This window comes from Mustela erminea, chromosome 11 (assembly GCF_009829155.1).
Source record: "Mustela erminea isolate mMusErm1 chromosome 11, mMusErm1.Pri, whole genome shotgun sequence".
In the NCBI taxonomy this organism is placed as follows: domain Eukaryota; kingdom Metazoa; phylum Chordata; class Mammalia; order Carnivora; family Mustelidae; genus Mustela; species Mustela erminea.
This window is the reverse complement of record NC_045624.1, coordinates 104,847,497-104,863,331: the sequence shown is the minus strand read 5'-3', so window position 1 is coordinate 104,863,331 and position 15,835 is coordinate 104,847,497. Positions and strand designations below refer to the sequence as shown.

General features: G+C 39.0%; 1 protein-coding gene across 10 annotated transcripts in view; it reads left to right on the top strand.

The window, feature by feature from the left end:
- The window catches only part of SUGCT (succinyl-CoA:glutarate-CoA transferase), a 787,044-nt gene that overhangs the window by 425,411 nt on the left and 345,798 nt on the right, over positions 1-15,835 (top strand). The window lies entirely within an intron of this gene.

The following is a 15,835-nucleotide window of genomic DNA, read 5'->3' as shown; positions in this document are numbered from 1 at the left end:
ACCAGAATGCAGTTACTCTTGGAAATACTTCTCTACAGATTCTCATTTTTGCAAAATAGATATGTCTCATTTAACTTTTATGAAAAATGGTTAAATTTTCAAAATTGGTTTCAGATGCTGTCCAATTTCTTCGTGGTACGTGGAAGTGTCAATAGTTGTTGTAAGCCCTTTTATATCATCAGGCGGTGATTCTCAAACAGGGTAGGCATCAGTCACCTGGGGAACTTTTTCAAAATAGAGATCCTTCAGGTTCTAGCAGCAGGATTTTGATAACACAGGTTAGTATAGAGTTAAGGATATGTGGATTTTTAGAAGATTCCTCCAGGATTCTATGGTAGAAGCACAGAATGCTTTGGAGGGAGGAGAGCGTTGTTTATGAACATGGTCTTTATAGTTGGCCAGAACTGGCTTTTATTCGGGCTCTGCCACTTCCTCATGGAGTGACTATGAGCACCAATCAACCTTCCTGTGCCTCAGCTTCTTCCTCTGTAAAATGGAGGTTTGAATCATTTCTGCCCCATTAATTAAAAACAAAACCAAAAACAAACAAAAACAAAACTTCAATGAGGTAATGCATGTGAAGAACTTCAAATGAAGGCACTTATAATTGATTCTTTTTCTTTTAAAGATGACTGGATGTTTTCTGGAAAATGTAATGGTGGATGGGAAAGTACTTCAGGTGGAAGCATTAACCAAGCAATGAAGTGGGTGATGTGGTACTGCCTGGGGGAGGGCAGGTGTGAGAAACTCATACGGTGGGTTATGGCTGGAGCATGGTGTGTGGAGGAGATAGGGTAGGAGATGAAAATGGGGAACCCAGGGTCAGTTTATGGAATACTTTTATGCGGCACTGAAGGGTTGGATCTATATCCAGAATGGCAGCCCACGCGGTGTGATGCTGGCTACTGGAAGTGGAGCCCATGAACTCATACGAGCGTGCTGGTGGTCCTGGGTAGCAGGCAGTTGTGGGGTTTACGTGTGCCTGCAAAAACCATCCATGACATATGTAGAGTTTTTCAGGTTCATGACAGAAATTCGGGACAGAAGATAGAATTCCTCAAGTCCAAGCCGTATTTGACAGAGCCTACCCTAAAACATGCACGGTAAGAGCTGGTAGAAGCTTTTCATTCTTCGTTTTATATCCTGTCAGCCAGAACTGTGGCCCTGAACCTCTCATAAACTCCAGTTCTGGTAATAATCCGGCTACAGATAACCAGTGTGTGAGCATTGTGAAGAAGTACTCTCCAGGTTACAGGAAATTGGCTACTTTAATAATTATAGACATGTGTGGGCATCTTGGGGAGTGGTATTGCTGTGTTGCAACTGGACTGACAGATCTCATTTAAACCTTGTTCCTAGCCATCTCGGATGGTCAAATTTGTTTTAAAGAGCTTTCTCCAGGATACAATTCAGTTCCTGGTCCCATGGAGATCTATCTTCCTTATCCTCAAATTGTCACTGCAGTTGGGGGAAGCCAGGACACCTGTATGCAGGAGCACATAGTAGACTAGGTACCAAAATGCTGTTCTATACTCTGGGATCCTCTGACCCAAGGCACACAAAGACATTATATCATTATGTCATTGAAAAAGTGGATTTTTGTTGTTGTTGTTGTTGCTAAGTGGCTCTTATCTCAAACAAGTTTACAAATACCACTAGGGCTTACCTAAGTTATGAAATTCTCATACAAACAGTGGCAATGGCATGGTCTTTAAGCTCAGAGAAGTATATTCCTGAAAACTATAGAAGTACAGTGAAAGGACTATATTTTTTCAGAGACTGAGAAATTTATATGTGGAAAAGAAGATGCTTTGGGTTATTGCGATGTGTCATTGTTGATTCTTTATTTGTAAAGATGTAATTGGTGGCAGATGTTGATAATGGGTTATGCGTGTGTGGGGGGTGGGGAGAAATGGAAACTCTTTGGACCTTCCTTTTAGCTTTGCTGTGAACCCAAAACCGCTCTAGAGAATCTTTAAATAAGCAAAAAGGAAGATGCCCTAATTAGAGTTCCTTGATGCTTTTAGACGATGCTTCACAGTAATGAAATGGTGGTACCGCAGCTGTTTGCTGAGACCTAAAGATGACAGCTCATTCATAGTCAAATAGTTCATGTGGGTCAGCTGTGTGCAAAGTGTAACACGCCAGGTGCTAAGCACCAGCGAAGAAAGAAGCCCAGTATGAGGTTGACTCTAAGCAAATAGGAGACTAATCAATAAACAGGAGTACCAAATAATTGTTTTGTAACGAGAGATATATTTATGCCTCAAAGTCTGTAATATGTTATATTTAAGGTGTCTTTTTCGGGATTCAGGAACTCGTTGAGAAGCAGGTTAATCATTAAGACATTATTGACAAAGATTGGATTCGAAGACCATTGAAGGTTTTTAAAATACTTTATTCACTTTTTATTTAGAAAGAGTTAGATTCGCAGGGAGTTCCAAAGATGATACAGAGAGGTCCTGCGGACTCCTCACTTGCTTCCCTCGATGATTACATCTTACTTACATAATTATAGCGTAAGAGCAAAACCAGGAATCTGACGTCAGTAAAATGTGTGTATATATAGTGTGTGCTGTTTTATTACACGAGTGTGTAGAGCACTGTAACCATGGCCATAATTCAGGCACACAACTGTTCCGCAACCGCAGTGATCTCCCTTCTGATCTCACATCAACCACTGGCCCATTCCTAATGCACGGCAACCATGAATTTTCCTTCCATCTCTATAATTTTGTCATTTCAAGAGATGTTAAATAAATGCAACCGTGCAGTGTGTGGCCTTTTAAAAAACTAGGAGCTTTATTGAGATGTTATTCATATACTGGAAAATTACCCTTTTAAAGTATGTAACCCATGGTTTTCAGCACATGCATAGCACTGTGCATTCTATCACCACTGTCTAATTGCAGAATATTTGTATAACCCCTAAAAGAAGCCCATTAGCATTTCTTCTCCATTTTACCCTCTTCTTATCTTCCTGTCACCACTAATATACTTTCTGTTTTTATGGATTTGCCTGTCCGTGCATTACATATAAATAGAATCATTCAACATGTGTATGTGAGTGGCTCTGTAGTGTCATGTTTTCAATGGCCTCCCACGTGCTAGTATATACTCCATTCCTTTGTATGGCTGAATAATGTTCCTTCGTATAGATGCACCACATTTTACTCTTGCATTCCTCAGTTGATGGGGATTTGGTTTATATCCACATGCTGTCTATTATGAATCGTGCTTTTATGGAAATTCAAGTACAGGCTTTGTGTAGACATGTGTTTTAATATAGCATATTATATTGCATATGTGGCCAGGAGACTCATACAACTCTGTGTTTAACTTCTTGAGGAACTGCTAAACTGTTTTCCAAAGTAGCTGCCCTGTTTTACAATCCCACAAACAATGCATGAAGGTTGGGATTTCTTCATGTCCTTGCCAACGCTTATCTTCTTTCCTTCCTCCCTCCCTCCCTCCTTGCCTCCCATATTTCCTTTCTTCCTTCCTCTCTTTCTCTCTCTCTCTCTCCCCCTCCCTCCCTCCCCCTCCTCCTCCCCCTCCCTCCCTCCCTCTGTCTCTCTCTTCCTTCCTTCCTCTTTCTTTCTTTTTTCCTTTATTCCTCCCTCCCTCCCTCCCTCCCTCTCTCTGTGCCTTTCTTTCATTCTTTCTTTTTTTCTTTCTTTCCCTCTTCCTTCCTGGCTTCCTGCCTTTCTCCTCCTTCTTTCTTTCTCCCTCTCCCTCCCTCCTTTACTCCTTTACTTTTTTCTTTCCTTTCTTCCTTTCATATCCATAATAGTGGGTATGAAGCGGTATCTCTCTACAGTTTTCATTTGCATTTCACTAATGAAATGATGTAAAAAATACTCTAAAGTGATTATTGGCCATTTGCATGCCTACTTTGGATAAATGTGTATTCAAATGTTTTGCCCATTTTTCAATTAGGTTATTTGTCCATTATTATTATTGAGTTATAAAAGTTCTTTGTGTCTTCTGGATACAAGTCCCTAATCACATATATGACTTGCAAATATTTTCTTCCAATCCGTAGGATGTCTTTATAGTTTCTTGATGGTCTCTGAAGCACAGATGCTTTTAATTTTCATGAAGTCTCATTTATCTATTTTTTTCTTGTGCTGCTTGTGTTTTTGATGTTGTATCCAAGAAACCATTGCTTGATCCAAAGATATAAAGATTTATGATTATGTTTTCTTCTAACAATTTTAAAGTTTTATTTATTTTACATTTAGGTCTCTAATCCATTTAGTTTAATTGACTCCATGAGTTAGTTTTGCATATGGTGTGAGGTAGGAGTCTACCTTTTTCCTTTTATATAAAAATAACCAGTGGCCTACCACCAATGATTGAAAGACAGTTCTTTCCTGCATTGGATTTTCTGGCACCCTTGTTGAAAATCAATTCATAGTAAATGTAAGGGTTTACTTCTGTTCCATTAATCTGTATGTCTGTTCTTTTGCCAGTACCACACTGTCTTGAACTGTGCCTTTGTCATAGTTTTGAAATGAAGAGTGAGTACCCCAAATTTGTTTTTTATTTTCAAGATATTTTTCCCCTTGCATTTCCACATAAATTTTAGGAGTAGTTTTTCAGTTTCTGCTAATTAGTTAGTTGGGATTTTGATAGAAATTTTGTTGAATCTGCAGATCATTTTGGTAATATTGCCATTTTAGCAATATGGTCTTCTGATCCTGAAGATACTGTCTTTGCATTTATTTCATCTTTAATTTACTGCAAAATGTATTCTGTAGTTTCAGTATGCAAGTCTTGTACTCCTCTGGCCAATTTTGTGCTTGAGAATTTTACTTTTGGATGATATTGTAAATGGATTGATTTCTCAATTTTAGGTTTATATTTTTAATTAATACTGCATGGAAATAAAATAGATTTTTCCTTCAGTCATGCTGAATTCATTTATTAGTGCCAAGAAAATTTTTTAGGGGGCGATGTGGATTCTTTGGAAATTTTCTGTTTATAAGATCATGCTATCTTCCTACATAATCTGGATGACTTTCAATTTTTGTCTGAATTCCTAGGTAGAACCCCAGTATATTGAATAGAAGTAGCAAGAGCAGACATTCTTGCCTTGTTCCTGATCTAAGGAGCAAAACATTCAGTTTCTCACCATTAAGTATAACTTTTGCTGTGGTCTTTTTATAAATGCCTTTAATCAGGATTGAAGAAGTTACTTCAGGGGCGCCTGGGTGGCTCGGTGGGTTAAAGCCTCTGCTTTCGGCTCAGGTCATGATCCCAGGGTCCTGGGATCGAGCCCCGCATCGGGCTCTCTGCTCAGCGGGGAGCCTGCTTCCTCCTCTCTCTGAATGCCTCTCTGCCTACTTGTGATCTCTGTCTGTCAAATAAATAAATAAAAAATATTTAAAAAAAAAAGGTTACTTCAAATTTATTGTTTGTTGAATGCTTTTTATCAGAAAGAGTGTTGCTTTACTGTATCTATTGAAATGATCTTTACTTTTTGTCTTTTCTTACTGATATGGTGTATTACTGTAATTGATTTTCAGATGTCAAACCAAACTTGCATACCTAAGATAAATTTGAATCAGTCATGGTGTATAATCCATTTTATGTATTGCTATATTTGGTTTGCTAGTAATTTGTTGAGGATTTTTTTTTCTATTTTCATAAAAGTATATATGTATGCATGTAATTTTCTTACATCTTGTCTGGTTTTTGTTTCAGGGTAGTACTGGCCTCATATAATCAGTTAAGAACTCATATAATGAGTTGGTCTCATATATACATATGTTTAATAGGACTTCTTTCATATTTAGTTAAGAGGAGAAAGATGAAATATATATTTATTATCTCTTTTATGTTTGATATTTGCCTTTACTGGTTTTTTTCCATATGGACTAGAAGAACTTCCTTTAATACGTCTTATAAGGTCTATTAGCAACCCATTCTCTCAGTTTTTGTTTATCTGGGCATATATTTAGTTCATTTACCTCTATTTATTTATTCTAGACAGGGGGAGGGGCAAAGGAAGAAGGAGAGAGAGAATCTCAAGCCAACTCCCTGCTGAGCAGGGAACGTGAGATGATGACGTGAGCCAAAACCAAGAGTCAGGCACCCCAGTTAACCCATTTACATTTTGAAAAACTGTTTGAAAAATAATTATTTGATAAATAATTTTGTGAGATGTATCTATGTAAGATTCTTGATTGATTTTTTTTTTCAAAAAATTTCAAAACTTTTCAATATAATAGCCCCTGCCTTCTGGCGTGCATTGTTTCTTATGAGAAATCACCTGCCAGTCTTACTAGTGTTCCCTTTTTGTTCCAAGTTATTTTCCTCTTGATTTCAAGATTTCCGTTTTGTCTTTGGTTCTCAACATTTTGATTAAGATGTGTCAGGGTGTGGATTTCTTTAAACTGATCCTAGCTGGAGCTCACTGAGCTTCTTAGATGTGTAGATTAATGTTTCATCAAATTTGGGAAATGTTTAGCCACTTTTTATTTAACTATTTTTGTGCTCCTTTCTTCCCTCTTCCCTGGTATACTTATTAGCCTCTGTTGTTATACTTAATGGTATCACATTTTTCTGAGTCTTTATTTTTCTTCATTCTTTTTTCTGTCTGTTTTTCAGACTGTGTAATCTCTTATCAGTTTATCTTCAGGTTCACTCATTCTTTCTTCTTCTACTTCAAATTTACTTTTCAGCCCCTCTAGTGAATATTTTGTTTTAATTATTTTATTTTTCAGCTCCAGAAGTTTCATTTGGTCCTTTAAAAATAATTTCTTTCCCATTATTGATATTCTCTATTTGGCAAGACCTTTTCATCATTCTTTCCTGTAATTCATTAGGCATGGTTTCCTTTAGTTTTCCGATCATACTTATAAGGCTATTTTGAAGTCTTTATCCATTAGGTCTGACATCTGGATACTCTCAGAAGTCGTTTTTATTGCCTACTCTTTCTTGTGTGTGAGTCACATTTTCATGTTTCTTTGCATGTGTCATCATTTTTTTTTTTTAAACTGGACATTTTGGATAATGCATTGCAAGCAATTTGGGTTACATATTCTCTCGCGACCCCTCTGCAATGCTTGTTGTTATTTTTTTATTTGTTTAATGACTTTTCTGGTCTGATTCAGGGAAATCCCTCCTCACCCTCCCCCTTTACAGTTTGAACTCTGATGTTTATATTCAGAAGTGTCGCCTCAGGCATGTGTATTCTGAGCATAGGATTACGGTGGTTTTAGCAGAGCTCTGTTTGACTTTCCCTCATCTCTCTGTTAAATTGTCTGCCTTGATTGATATCGTATCTGGATGTTAGGCCCCATTAATTGCCAGGTTTTTCTGCGTTGTTTTTAGGAATGCTTCTGGGCATGAATAGCCCCATAGTCTGATCCAACTAAATTGGTTCCCCTTTGTGGGGATAGTTTTCTGAGGCCTGTCTTTGTGGTTTGTTCTGCCTACAAGAATAGGTCTATTTAGTTTTTCCTTTCTTTGGTTCTCTCTGATAAATAAGCTGGACTCCAGTTTACTTTTGTTTTCCTTTCATACAGCTACCATCCTCCTATTAATTGCCTACCAGCAAATCTTCATTATTTTTAAAATTAACATATAATGTATTATTTGTTTTAGGGGTACAGGTCTGTAATTCATCAGTTTTACACAATTTACAGCACTTACCATAGCACATATCCTCCCCAGTGTCCATCATCCAGCTATCCCAACCATCCTACCCCTCTCCCCTCCAGGAACCCTTAGTTTGTTTCCTGAGATTAAGAGTTTCCTATAGTTTGTCTTCCTCTCTGTTTTTGTCTTATTTCATTTTTCCCTCCTTTACCCTATGATCCTGTCTTATTTCTCAAATTCCTCATATCAGTGAGATTATATGATAATTGTCTTTCTCTGATTGACTTATTTTGCTCAGCTTAATACCCTCTAGTTCCATCCATGTCATCATGTCATTGCAAATGGCAAGATTTCAGGGTTTTTTTTTTTTGATGGCCACATAATATTCCTACACACACACACACACACACACACACACACAAATACACACACACACACACAAATACACACACATATCTAAATCTATCTCACATCTTCTTTATCCATTCTTCTGTTAATGTTTTTGAGAGCATCCTTAGTCCTCAATTTCTCCATACTCTTTCCAAATACATTCAATTCCTTTGGGGGAATTCTTGATCTTTCCATTCTTATTGCTTCCTTCTCTCTGTGGGCAGTCTCTGAGGCGTTGTGGAGCTGTAGGCAGGGGCAGTGGTAGATTCTCAGAATGATACCCCTGCTTTATAAGCAGGGCAGTTGGTGGGATTGGTAGTTTCTCGTTTTGTTTTTGCCTTTCCCAGTATGGAATCTCTGTTCTATGAGCAAGATGGGACAAAATAACTGGGATCTCAGTATTCTTGGCCTGTTCTTCCTGGGGGTAAAGCCTCAATGAGTCAGAGTTAGGCAGAGGAAGACAGCCCCATATCTCTAACATTTCTTGTCTGAAGTAGTGACTTTGCAATAGTGAGCTTGGGGTGGGTGTGGGTGTAGGGGAGGGTTGGTACAGAAACTTTAAATAGTTGTTCTTAATAATGATTTTTTACCAGCTGTGATTGTTTCATTGAGGAGTGAATCCATGGAGCTACTCATGTTATCATTCTGGAAGTTGCCAAACACCCCTCCCACCCCTATCCCCACCACACACACACATCAGGTAAATTTTAAGTTCATTTTGCTATATGACGGCAGCCAGGAACAAAAGACTGTATATTATGTAATTACATTTATATAGCATTCCCCAAAAGGCAAAAATACAGAGTTGGAAAACAGATTAATGATTGATAGTGGTTAAGAGCTGAGGGAAAGATTATTACAAAGGGGCAGCACACAGGAATTTTGGGGGTGATTGCACTGTTCTGTGTGGTACTATGGTGGTCAATACAGAAATTTATACCACTCCATAGTATGAAGAGTATGTAAATTAATAAAAAAATCAACCAGGATGTCAAGAAGACCAAAAATGCGCTATCTTGACTGTGACTCATGAATGATAAACTACACTGAAAGAAATAGGGAAGAAAGGAGCTGACCTAAGTGACTTTGGAAACCAGAGTTTTGACTGGATACTGTAAGGCTAAAGACAAAAATGATGACACACATTATGGTTGGTAACTTTGTTTTTCAAGTGGGCATGGGTTAGCAATTCTGAAACTACTTTACATGTATAATAGGATTGAACAGATGGGCGGATCTACTGTAGATAATGAAAGCCAGGTTTCTTTTGTTGTCAAAGCATTTAGAAATAAACACAGTAATAATAGAACGAGCCGTGTGGTGCTAGATTGGAGTCAGAGATATCAATATCAACCGTGTGTGTGTGTGTGTGTGTGTGTGTGTGTGTGTGTGTGTGTTTTAAATATATACAGATAAATAAATACAGAAATAAATACAGATATACGTGTGTGCATTAAAAGGTATTCATATGTGTGAGGTTCCTAGGAGCATTGTTTCCATAGTAATCATGAACATACTTAACTCCCAGATCTTGCTTTTTAATATTATCCTCTTATTAAATAGTATCAGAGCTTCTTGAAGTAATAGTTGATTCCAGGGCTTGTGGAGGAAAATTCAAGGTAAGCCCTGGACATCAGGTGATGCCAGAAAATATGGCAGTACTAAAACAAAAAGTATAGGGACACACCAGGAGGATATAGGAGCTAAACTGAAAAAGCTTCCAATGGCCTGAGTTAGAACAAATGGAATAACAAATGATTCAAGCAAGAGCGTAAACCCCCAAAGTATTTGAATTACAGCTCAAATAAAAAAACTATCTATTTGTTCACACTGACTAATGACTGATTAAATACATGAATATGTGAGATGAAGAAACAAGTCTTTCTTGCAGAAATATTTCAGTTAATGCATGTAGAAGAATGAAGGAAATAAAAAACCACTGTTAGAACATCACAATAGTAATTACAGTAGGCAAAATCCACCACTGAATGCTTACATTGGTGGGTGAATGTTTAATAAGGAGCAGAGTATTTTCAGAATGTCACCATCCTCTCCCAAATATTTATGAGCAATGATAAGAAGAATAATAACTTGACAGAAGAGAAAGCTGGCAGACACACTTTAACTCTGCAGCCTGGTACCATCCCTGGTGATGATGTTGATGATGTATGCCGAATTAGGTCCTTGTATAGAGAAACGACATTAGGGGAAAATCTAGTAAAATTCAAATAAAGCAAAGCTAGGTAAAGAGTAGTAAGAACACTTCCTGGTTTTTTTTTTTTTTTTAAACTCTTCTCTATGTTCAAAATTGTTGCAAAATAAATAATTGTAATAATTAAACAAAAATACAGTGAAACAACACTGTATAAAAGAGGTCTCAGGGTGCCTGGGTGGCTCAGTTGGTCAGGCATCTGACTTTTGATTTCCGCTCAGGTCATGACCTCAGGCTTATGAGATCTAGCCCCCAGTCAGGCTCCTAGCTCAGCGGGGAGTCTGCTTGAGATTCTCTCCCTTGCCTTCTGCCCCTTCCCTGCCCGAGCTTTCTTTTGCTTCCAAAATAAGTAAATAAAATCTTTAAAAAACTGATTTCACAAGATGTTTTATGTATAGTAGATACAAAAAATTCTTTGAGCTGAGAAAAGAAGAGTAAGAAAAATCTTGACAGTATATATCTGAATTAAATCTCTGGAACAGACTTCCAGAGGAGTAGAATTTGTAATAAAAAGTACCATGATGATGCAAGTCATAAAGAAAAGACAAACTATTGATGAGTTTCATTAGCTTATAATAGCAGAAAAACGGATTATTTCTGCTTAAGAATACAAGTGGGTTTTCTTTCTAGTAGGGGAATTTTATATTGCCAAGACAGAATCAGTGTGAATTTGAGGGAGCTCTAGGGCAGAAGTAGGATAATTTGTAAAGGGGTCCAACAAACTTTGTTGAAAACCTCATTCAACAACTTATTAATTCCAGGTACTGTGACTCGTATCATCTGATATTTTGGAATTTGGACCATCTTTAAAAAGAGGAAGCTCTGGGGTGCCTGGGTGGCTCAGTGGGTTAAAACCTCTGCCTTTGGCTCAGGTCATGATCCCAGGGTCCTGGGATGGAGCCCTGAGTCCTGCTCTCTGCTCGGCAGGGAGCCTGCTTCATCCTCTCTCTCTGCCTGCTTCTCTGCCTACTTGTGATCTCTGTCTGTCAAATAAATAAATAAAATCTTAAAAATAAATAAATAAAAAGAGGAAGCTCTGATAGCTTCTAATTTTAAAGTTTGGAAAACTATGGGAATAAACAGTAGGAAACAGGCTTACTTAATACAGACAGAGAGAATAACCAAAGGAGATAATAAGGAATTTTTATATTGAGTTAAAGGAAAAGAAAGGTCCAAATAAGTGAACCTTATTTGTACATAGAAGGTACTAATAGCAAGTTTCTTAGACATATGGAATATAAACAAAGCATTAAAAAGCACATGATATCCTTAAAATGCTAGAGTATCCCTAATTTTTCAATATGTCACTTTGAGTATAATTAGAAAGGCTAAAGATGAGACCATTTGAAGAAATTCTGGAGGCTATTAAGGTTAAATTTTCTAGGGGCTTTCATGGTTTAGAAGACATTTGGGAGAGAAAACCTTGTTTTCAGTCCCATTATCTTGAGGGCTAGTAAACCTCAGCTTCCTGTGAAATGGTAGTAATATTGATCTCCTAAGGTTATCATGAGAGCAAATAAAATAACAAATATGAAGGACTTCGGCTAAATATTAGCATATTTTTAAGAAAATGCTACAAAACTCGTTTCAAAACCTGAAACTTAAAACATGCAAGTCATTTGCTCAATAGAAAGAAGAATAGAACCAATTTGTGGCCTGAAGAAACAAAATGCGAGGTGAGGGATTTGCCACTCCATGTATGCTCTTGCTTCTCTAATACTTATGGTTTGTGGACAGATGTATCCCAGGTACGGTGACTTGAATCCAGGGTTTCATTCTTCCCTTATACGTTGGCAGCACACTGATGCGGGGCTGCAAAATCCCTGGGCGAAGGCATTTACTGCCGCATTTTCGATGGCTGGAGAAGGGATGGAAAAACTTATAAGGGACTTGTTCTCTTAGAGTCACCATCCAGATTGGCAGGTACAAATTAAAATATTTTGGTTCTAAAACAAGATCTCAATCCAAAAGGTCGTAAGTAATTTTGTTGCCAGAGTGTCTTAAAGGATTTAAAACACCCGGAATTGCCAGGCAATGAGGAACACAGGGGGAAAAAACCCTAGATTATGGAGAATAGGATAGATGTAAGTAGGATGGGGAGTGGTCAGGGTCGAGGCCAAAGTTTTGTTTCCCTTGTTCTACATTTAAATGGGGTGCATACGAACTTCTTGTTCAAGAGTCTTTAAGATCAAGAATTATTGCCATTACGAACTGAACTGTTTAATTTCAAGGAATTACTTCTCTTGTTTACACCAACCCTTCTTCCTTCCCTCCCTCCCTGTCAGGTTCCCTCCTTCCCTCTGGGCTTCCCTCCCTCTCTTTCTCCTCCACTAGTCTAGCACATGGCTTTTGGAAGCAGACCGTGGTAACTGTCTCTGTCACTAATTATGTAACCCTGAATGAATTACCTATCTCTAACCCTTAGTGTCCTTCGTTGTAAAATGGTGACTATAATATTGGCCATTGTAGGCTCGTGATAGCAAGATGAGATCGCGTGAATACTGCATCGCGCAGTATAGGTACATGTACAGCCTCAGGAAATGCAAGCTGTTGCTATAATTACTACTACCGTCACTAGTAATTCCTGTTTTTGACTGTCTCCAATGGACTGCTCACTGTTGCTGGGTGAATTCACGTTTTTTAAAATAATCTAAGTGGTTCTAGAAGTAGATACCATTATAAATTCTCCTTTATTTGGGAACTTCAAGAATATACTGGATTTAAGTTTGACTTTGCTCATCCAGTCTCTGCATACTTCTTTCATACACGTGTGACATTAACACGACCTTCAGTGACATTCCTTGCCTCCTCTCTCTTTGGTCAGCCCTTTCTGGTCTTCTGTTTATTGCCACCCACCGCCGTCCCCTCCTTGTCCTTTGATGACCATGCTGATCTTGCAATTTCTGGCAGGCCCTGGTGATATTTGGTTACTATCTCCATGTCTTACCTAAAAGGTGATAAATGATTTTCTATTAGTCTATTTTAACCTCTTGCCTTGTCTGTTCAGTTCTTTGCAACACTGACCTTGGTGAGGAGCCTCACTTTTGTTTTTTAATTTTAATTTTTTAGCTTTAAAAAACTTTTAATCTATTTTACTTACTTATTTTATATATATATATATATATAGAGAGAGAGAGAGAGAGAGAGAGAAAACATAAGCAGGGGAATGGCGGAGGGAGAGGGAGAAGCAGGCTTCCTGCTGAGCAGGGAGCCCGATGACGGATTTGATCCCAAGACCCTTAGATCATGACCTGAGCTGAAGGCAGATGCTTAATCGACTGAGCCACCCAAACTTTCGCTTTTTTTTTTTTTTTAAATATTTTATTTATTTATTTGAGAGAGAGAGCATAAGCATGGGGAGGGGCAAAAGGAGAGGGAGAAGCAGGCTCCCCACTGAGCAGGGGGCCCAACATGGGGCTCAATCCCAGGACACTGAGATCGTGATCTGAACTAAAGGCAGCTGCTTAACCAACTGAGCCATCCACGTGCCCCAAGAGCCTCACTTTTAAAAACTAGGGCTTGTTCCTCACTTGTTGGTTGGTTTTTTTTTTTTTTTAGCCTTATTGATAATGTAATCATGTCCTTTCTCTGTTTCAGTTTCATTTCTGGTTCCTGTTCTTGCTTCTTTTAGAGACACTAGAATAGTGAGAGATTGTGTAGTCTAGAATCAAACAGATTTGGGGGAGAGTTCTTGCTCTTTTGGTTTCTCTTCTGTGACTTGGGGCAAGGAACTTGCCCCAAGGAAGGAACTTCCTTGAAATTACTTCCTTGAAATTGCCAAATCTCTCTAGGCTTCAAATGTCTTATTTATAACCTATTGCCTCCCTCCCCTGCATAGGTGTAGAGTGTGAAGATAATTGTGTTCCATGTTCATGCTCATTAGCAACTCTCAGGCAAACAAAATGACACATTTTTTTAATGGATGTTGGTAAGCCTCTTTTCTCAGCCACCACAGTCCCTGCTCAATGGGCCCATGCACAGCATAGCCATGGCACAGGGATAGAGGCTGTGGATGGGCTCAGCAACATAGATTACTACTCCCCAAGGGTTGTGTCTTGTTTCGTGCCTGCCCTTCCAATCGCAGAGAGCACTTCATGGTGGGTTGATTACTTGGGACCCATGCCATCATGGGGGTCACGATTTCCCCACCAATACTGATATGTAATCTTGATACCGATTTGCCTTCCCTGCCCCTAATGCTTCTGCCAGGACCGCCATCCATGGATTCGCAGAATGTATTATCTGTGATCATGGTAATTCTGTACAACTTTGTGCAGCGTCTCACAACTAAAATGTGTAGCCATTGGCTCCAGGCTGTGAAGTTAACTTGTCTTACGCCTTATCTCATCACTCAGAAGCAGCTTTCCCAGTGGATGAGTGGAATGGAGACTATAGCAGGAAGGACGGTTGCTGTCTTCCAGAATGCAGTTCCACTTGGAATCAGAGTCCAATGTCTGGTTGCTGTCTCCCCTGTGGCCAAAATACATGGCTCAGGAAATCAAGGAGTTGGCTCCGTGAATGATAATGTCTGAAAGCCCATTCTCAGCATTTTGGCTTCTCCCTCTACAACTTTAAGCTCTGGGGGTTTGGTAGCCACACTTCATAAGGAAAGAAGGCCTCTATCAGGTGACACAGTACCGATTCATTGAATTGAAGATGAGGCAGCCACCTGACTTGTTAGGGATTTAAATGCCACTGGAGCAACAAGTAACACAGGTGGTTGCTGCTGGCTGAAGTAATTGATCCTGATTACCAAGGGAAAATAGGGTTGGTAACCATTCCATGAGGCCAGGGAGAACCGTGTCTGAAACCCAATGCATTTTCTTGGGAGCCTCGACTTACTTAGTAGTTCCAAATCGAATAATAGAAGTTACATCAAAACCGGATTCAGACACATCAGGAGTGAATGTTTGGGTTGCCTCACCAGATCAGAACACAGACTTACTAAACTTTTGGCTGAGGATAGAGAAAGCTTGGGACAGACAGTGAAAGAAGGAAGTTGTAAACGTCAGTGACATCCTTGTGACCAGTTGCGTAAATAGCGAAGCAGTTTGTGTATTTTCCTCTTTGTATTTTATAGCTTTCTTGAGATGATTCTCCAATTAGTAGTTAGGTAAGAGAAAATGCAGATGGGACCGGGGCCAAATTTGGAGAGTAGAATTGCATAGGAATAGATACTGAGATTGTTGAGATCTTTGTCTCCATTGATTTTGAAGGGAGGGTGTCTTCATTTATACTAATATGACATCATTTGTACTAATACACATTCATGTGCATCTTGTTACGTGCACACAGCTGTGCTGTTGGTGTTTATAGGAAAGCGTATTGGTGGACGTGCATCGTGGAAGGGCTGAACCAACTGCTGAGCTGTTTCTGAGGGGTACATCCATGCTTTTGTGCTCTGCTCAGTGATGTTGGAGTTGGGACTGGAAACCACATTGCTGCTTCGCCTTCTGACTTCCTGTTTGAATCGTGCACACGGGAGGCACTAGAGGGAGTCACCAAGGTGGGAAGGGGACAAAAAGACATTCTCTTGCCTGTTTTTCTGCTTTCTTCCCATGGATTCCAGCTCATTTGGGGTTCCTATGCTCATCATGTCGGCAACACCCCCCACCCCCGCCCACG